This window comes from Dama dama, chromosome 20 (assembly GCF_033118175.1).
Source record: "Dama dama isolate Ldn47 chromosome 20, ASM3311817v1, whole genome shotgun sequence".
Lineage (NCBI taxonomy): Eukaryota > Metazoa > Chordata > Mammalia > Artiodactyla > Cervidae > Dama > Dama dama.
This window is the reverse complement of record NC_083700.1, coordinates 67,434,761-67,441,474: the sequence shown is the minus strand read 5'-3', so window position 1 is coordinate 67,441,474 and position 6,714 is coordinate 67,434,761. Positions and strand designations below refer to the sequence as shown.

General features: G+C 37.8%; 1 non-coding gene across 1 annotated transcript; it reads left to right on the top strand.

Moving 5' to 3' along the window:
* Positions 1-6,353: 6,353 nt before the first annotated feature.
* On the top strand, positions 6,354-6,459 carry LOC133041780 (U6 spliceosomal RNA). The gene has a single exon (XR_009689353.1). It is a non-coding gene; the product is annotated as a U6 spliceosomal RNA (small nuclear RNA).
* Positions 6,460-6,714: the final 255 nt, after the last annotated feature.

Genomic DNA, 6,714 nt, shown 5'->3' with positions numbered 1-6,714 from the left:
ACTGATACAGAAGGTTGGATACTGAGTCTTATAGGACACACTAATAACCTCTCAGGGAAAGAAAGCACAAAGCATTTACCCATTACTCTGTTCTTCACAGACTTCCTTCATAGGTCAGTCGGTAAAGAAACTGCCCGCAATGCAGGAGACCTGGGTTCGATTCCTGGGTTGGGAAGATCCCCTGGAGAAGGAAATGGCAACCCACTCCAGTATTCTTGCCTGGAAAATCCCATGGACAGAGGAGCCTGGTGGGCTACAGTCCATGGGGTCTCAAGAGTCAGACACGACTTAGAGACTAAACCACCACCACCTCTTCTTCATCGTTCAGTGGTGTCCCCCAAGGCACTAACTCCCCATCATTTCTTCTTTTTCACATGTTTGACTGCTGGTCAAAATCCCATGATGCCCCATGCTACTTCACCATCAAGTAAAGAATCTTGAAGGCTAGACTAGGGGTTTGATAGCTTATGGTGAATGATGCTGGATTCATGATCTCGGACCAGGGACCAAGCTTGATCACTCAAGAGTGATCAAGTGATTAAAGTAAGCCTTCTCTGTGTCAAGGAAGCTTCGGACGCAGACATCAGAAGGGGATCGGAGAGTGCCCCCCTCCACACGTGCTAGTCTTTAGCAAGGGAGCTATACACTTTTTAAATTAGTTGTTACAATAAATAAAAAGAATGTCTCAAGGTTGAAAAATTTTACCAGACCCACTCTCACAGTTTACATTTAAGATAAGAGGATTAGAACTTAACAATAGAAAGATTTTACCAGACACACTCACATAATATACATTTAAGATAACAGGATTAGTCAGAAGGTTTTCAAGAAATGGAAACTATCTTCAATCAGGAAAGTTGTTATATAATCCTTAGTAGAGAGTTTAAACTGAGGTTTTTTTTTTTGCTGTGTAATCATCAGTTTAAAGCAAAACACATTTTATGTGACTAAGACTATGGAATGTAAAGAGAAAAAAAAAAAAAAAAAAGACCTTGGTCCTCTCCTCCTTGAGAATTTCAGACCCCTATCTCCTCCTTGAGAACCCCAGTCCCCTTTCTCCTCCTTGGGGACCCCAAACTTATCAACCTGCCTAGGGTTGGGTGTAAATGACAAGAAAGAATGGGTATTCCAGACAGAAAGAACAATTTATATAAGACACAAAAGTTTCAAACAGTCAGATATATTTGAAGTATGCTAAGAAAATCAGTATCCCTGGAGTTGAAGCAGTAGTAGGTTAATTTAGAGATGTAGACAAGATTCAAAACTTAATGAACTTGATAAGCCACGTTAGGAGGTAACTTCAATAAATTCAGTCACTCAATCCTGTCTGATTATTTGTGACCCTGTGGACTGCAGCATGCCAGGCTTCCCTGTCCATCACCAACTCCCAGAACTTACTCAAACTCATGCCCACTGAGTTGGTGATGCCATCCAACCATCTCATCCTCTGTCATCCCTTTCTCCTCCTTCCTTCAATCTTTCCCAGCATCAGGGTCTTTTCGAATGAGTCAGTTCATTGCCTTAGGTGGCCAAAGTATTTCAGCTTCAGCATCAGTCCTTTCAATGAATATTCAGGATTGATTTCCTTTAGGATGAACTGGTTGGATCTCCTTGCTGTCCAAGGGACTCTGAAGAGTCTTCTCCAACACCACAGTTCAAAGCATCAATTCTTTGGCACTCAGTTTTCTTTATAGTCCAACTCTCACATCCATACATGACTACTGGAAAAAACATAGCTTTGACTAAATGGATTTTTGTTGGCAAAGTAATGTTCCTGCTTTTTAATATGCTGTCTAGGTTGGTCATAGATTTTCTTCCAAGGAGCAAGCACCTTTTAATTTCTAAGAGGTAACTTAGTACCAGAAAAAAAAAATAAATAAAAGGGAAGGTCATTTGAGTGATTTTAAATGAAAAAGTGAATTTAGGAAAGGGTATAAATGGAATAATTCTGATCAGCATTATTATATTTGCGAAATGAGAAGTATGATGTATGTATAGGATTTAGGAAACACAATTAAGGTAGAATATTACTTTTATTAACACACAGACTATGCTACGTTAGGATATATATTGTAAGCCCTAGGCAACCACTAAAAATAATAAAAGGTAGAGCTAAGATATCAACAGAGGAAATAAAGTGAAACACACATGCAAAAGAACAATTCAAATCAATTAAAAGAAGTCAAGGAATGAGTAACAGAGGAAAAAGTAGAGGTAAAAAAATGGAATGAAAAAAAAAAAGATAGTACACTGAAACCCAAATGTTTAAAAGATAATATTAAATGTAAATGGATTAAATACCCTCAATTAAAAAGACAAATCAATACAATACAAATGAACCTCACAGATATTATGCAAATTGAAAGAAACTGGAAATAAAGAGTACATACTCAGTAATTTGATTTGTACAAAAGTTCAAGTGAGACAAAGCCATTTTATATTGATAGAAATCAGACAGACTGGTAATTGCCTGGGACAGAGGGCTGCAAGAGACTGACATTATGAAACTGCCAAGGTGTAAGAGTGAACTTTGGGGGAAGATTTAAAATGTCCTATATCTTAATTGGTTTGGTGGTTTAAAGAGCTCTATGCACAATACATTTTTCAAAGTCATTGATCTGTCCACTTAGAATGTGTGAGTTTTATAGTTTCTGGTCTTATATTAGGTTTTTTATTTAGGTCTTTATTTTTGAATTTATTTTCTTGGACTCCAAGAAATCACTGCAGATGGTGACTGCAGCCATGAAATTAAAAGACACGTGCTTCTTGGAAGAAAAGTTATGACAAACCTAGTCACTCAATCCTGTCTGATTATTTGTGACCCTGTGGACTGCAGCATGCCAGGCTTCCCTGCCCATCACCAACTCGCAGAACTGGTGAGTTGGTGATGCTAAAAAGCAGAGACATTACTTTGCCAACAAAGGTCTGTCTAGTCAAAGCTATGGTTTTTCCAGTAGTCACATATGGATGTGAGGGTTGACCATAAAGAAGGGTGAGCGCAGAAGAATTGATTCTTTTGAACTGTGGTGTTGGAGAAGACTCTTGAGAGTCCCTTGGACTGCAAGAGTCCCTTGGATCTCCTTGCAGTCAATCCTAGTCAATCCTAAAGGAAATCAGTCCTGAATATTCATTGGAAGGACTGATGCTGAAGCTCCAATACTTTGGTCTAATGCAAAGAGCCAACTTATTAGAAAAGACCCTGATGCTAGGAAAGACTGAAGTAAGAGAAGGGGACAACAGAGGATGAGATGGTTGAATGGCATCACCAACTCAATGGACATGAGTCTGAGCAAGCTCCAGGAGATGGTGAGTGACAGGGAAGCCTGGCACGCTGCAGTCCATGGAGTCACAAAGAGTCAGACACAACTGAGCGACAGAACAACAAATTTTTGAATATGGTACTAAAGAATGTTCTAATTTCATTATTTTACAGGTAGCTATCCAGTTTTCCCAGTTCCACTTATTGAAATGACTGTCTTCTCTCCATTGTGTATTCTTGCCTCTGGGGTCATAAATTAATTGACCATAAGTGTGGGTTTATACCTGAGCTCTCTATATTGTTACATTGATCTATCTGTCTGTGTTTATGCCAGTACCATATTGTTTTAATTACTATAGCTTTGTAGTATAAAACTCCTAGAGGAAAATATAAACAGAACACTCTTTGACATAAACCAAAGCAATATTTTTGGATCCATCTCCTAAAGGAAACAAAAGCAAATAATAAAAAAATGGGACCTAAGTAGACAAAAGCTTTTGCACAGCAAAGGAAACCACCAAAACAAAAAGACAACCTACTAAATGGGAGAAAATATTTGTAAATGATATGACTAATAGGGATTAATATTCAACATATATAAACAGTTCATACAATGCAACATTTAAAAAAATTTTTTTAAATGGGGAGGGAAAAATAAATAAATAAATAAATAAATGAGGGAATTCCCTGGCAGTACAGTGGTTAGGACTTGGCACTTTCATTACCAGGGTCTGGGTTCAGTCCCTGGTCAGGGAACTAAGATCCTGCAAGCCATGTCACAGAGTGAAAAATAAAAAAGGAGGCAGAAGAACTGAATAAATATTTTTCCAAAGGGGAAAGCTGATGGCCAACAGACACATGAAAAGATGTTCAGCATCACTAATCATCAGGGAAATGAAAATGAAAATCACAGTGAGCTATCACCTCACACCTGTCTGAATGGCTATCATCAAAAAACACAAACAACACATATTGGTAAGGATGTAGAGAAAAGGGAACTTTCACATACTAATGATGGAAATGTAAATTGGTGCCATCACTGTGGAAACCAGTATGGAGGGTCTCAAAAATTAAAAATAGAACTACCATATGATCTACCAATTCTACTCCTGGGTATACATTTGAAAAAAAAAACAATAACAATAATTTGAAATTATACCTGCCTCCCAATGTTCATAGCAACATTATTTATTTGATGGACACTTAGGAAGCAACCTAAGTGTCCATCAAAAGATGAATGGATAAAGAAGCTTTTATATATATATATATATATATATATATCACATTAATATACACATATACATAGATATATAACACACACATACACACACACACACACATATACATACACACACACATACATGTGTTCAAGTAAGGGCAAGAAAACTGGAGTTTATGCCTGACAAGTTTTAGAAACATACTATCTACAATTTTTATCACTTGATAAAATTACTTTACCAAAGATTAAGTGTGTTGCTTATGCAGACATATCAGTTATTTTCTGTTCCAAGTTTCAGACTGCTGCCTAGAAACCAGCACAGATACTACATTTGTACTAAACCAACAGAAGTGGGTATTCAAGACAAGCACAATTTACTGCCCTTTATCATCTATGAGCACGAAGGCTGAACAATGTTGAATTGCTCTTCCACTCAGAGAAAAGGAAACACATATATAAACACTGCCTTAACAGTGTTGGTTGGCTAGCTGCTTAAAAAAAAAAAAAAAAGTAAAGATCATATTCCAAGAAACCCCAAGCTTTATATAGAACTACAGGACATGAACTATGTATACAGTCCTTCTATCATCAATGATTCTGTGATATTTCAATGTAGACCCTGAGACCTCAATATATTTTTTTAAATTTTTTGGCTGCACCACATGGAATGTGGGACCGTAGTTCCCCAACCAGGTATTGAGCCAGCACCCCCACAGGGGAAGAACAGTCTTAATCACTGGATTGCCAGGGAAGTCTGAGACTTCAATATTGAAGCACTGTCATAAAACCATACTCTGAGAAAAACACATCCACATGTACTCAAACTCATCCAAAGGGAAGGAAAGTGCAGAGTGATCTCAGTCACACATTTCCCCCCAAAATCAAAAGATAAAACAGATTATTATTATTATAACATAACTCAGATAATTTCAATGATAGCCACTCAAGAATTCCCAAAGGCATCAGGGAGTCAGTGGAGAAGCACTAACTGCTTACTGACCACAGGCCACTTTCCAGGCACTGTGCTAGATGTGCAGACATGTACTTTCTCACACAAAGTCTATCACTTACTGATAAGTCTTACAAGAACAAAACCATGAAAAAATAAGTGTTCTTAAAGTGTTAAAGTGAAATATACAGAAACTGTACTAAATAAACCGTCCTTAATAAGTAGTCATAGTCTGACTCAAACAAGTGTAATAGGAAACCATGATGAGAAGTCAGGGAAAAGAAGGTAGCCCTGAAGTAGGGTTTTAAATGATGGACAGGCTATGAACACAAAAAGTGGAACAGTTTAAATGCTAGGAATCACACAGAAGAGCACAGAGTTAGAAACACACAGGTGGTAGGAGTTGAGTAGGTTACAGAAAGGACAGTCCTGGTTTCCACAATCAGTTAGCATCAAGCACTGGGTATGAAACTTGGACAATTATGTTAGATGCACTGAGTGCTATCCTTATTCATCAGAGGGCAAACAGAATGAAAATCACAATCACAGAAAACTAACCAAAATGATCACATGGACCACAGCCTTGTCTAACTCAGTGAAACTATGAGCCATGCCATGTAGGGCCACCCAAGACAATTGGGTCATGGTGGGAAGTTCTGACAAAATGTGGTCCACTGGAGAAGGAAATGGCAAACGACTTCAGTATTCTTGCCTTGAGAACCCAATGAACAGTATGAAAAGGCAAAAAGATATAACAATGAAAGATGAACTCGCCAGGTTTATAGGTACCCAATATGCTCCTGGAGATCAGTGAAGAAATAACTACAGAAACAAGGAAAAGACAGAGCCCCAGTGAAAACAAAACCCAGTTGTGGATGTGACGGGTGATAGAAGTAAAGACCAATGTTGTAAAGAACAATGCTGCAGTGCTTGCTTCAGCAGCACATATACTAAAATTGGAATGATACAGAGAAGATTGCATGGCCCCTGTGCAAGCATGACACGCAAATTTGTGAAGCATTCCATATTTTTCACAGCTGAATTCTACCAAAAATTTAGAGAAGAGATAACACCTATCTTACTCAAACTCTTCCAGAAAATTGCAGATGAAGGTAAACTTTCAAACTCATTCTATGAGGCCACCATCACCCTAATTCCAAAACCAGACAAAGATGCCACAAAAAAAGAAAACTACAGGCCAATATCACTGATGAACATAGATGCAAAAATCCTTAACAAAATTCTAGCAAACAGAACCCAACAACAGATTAAAAAAATCATACACCA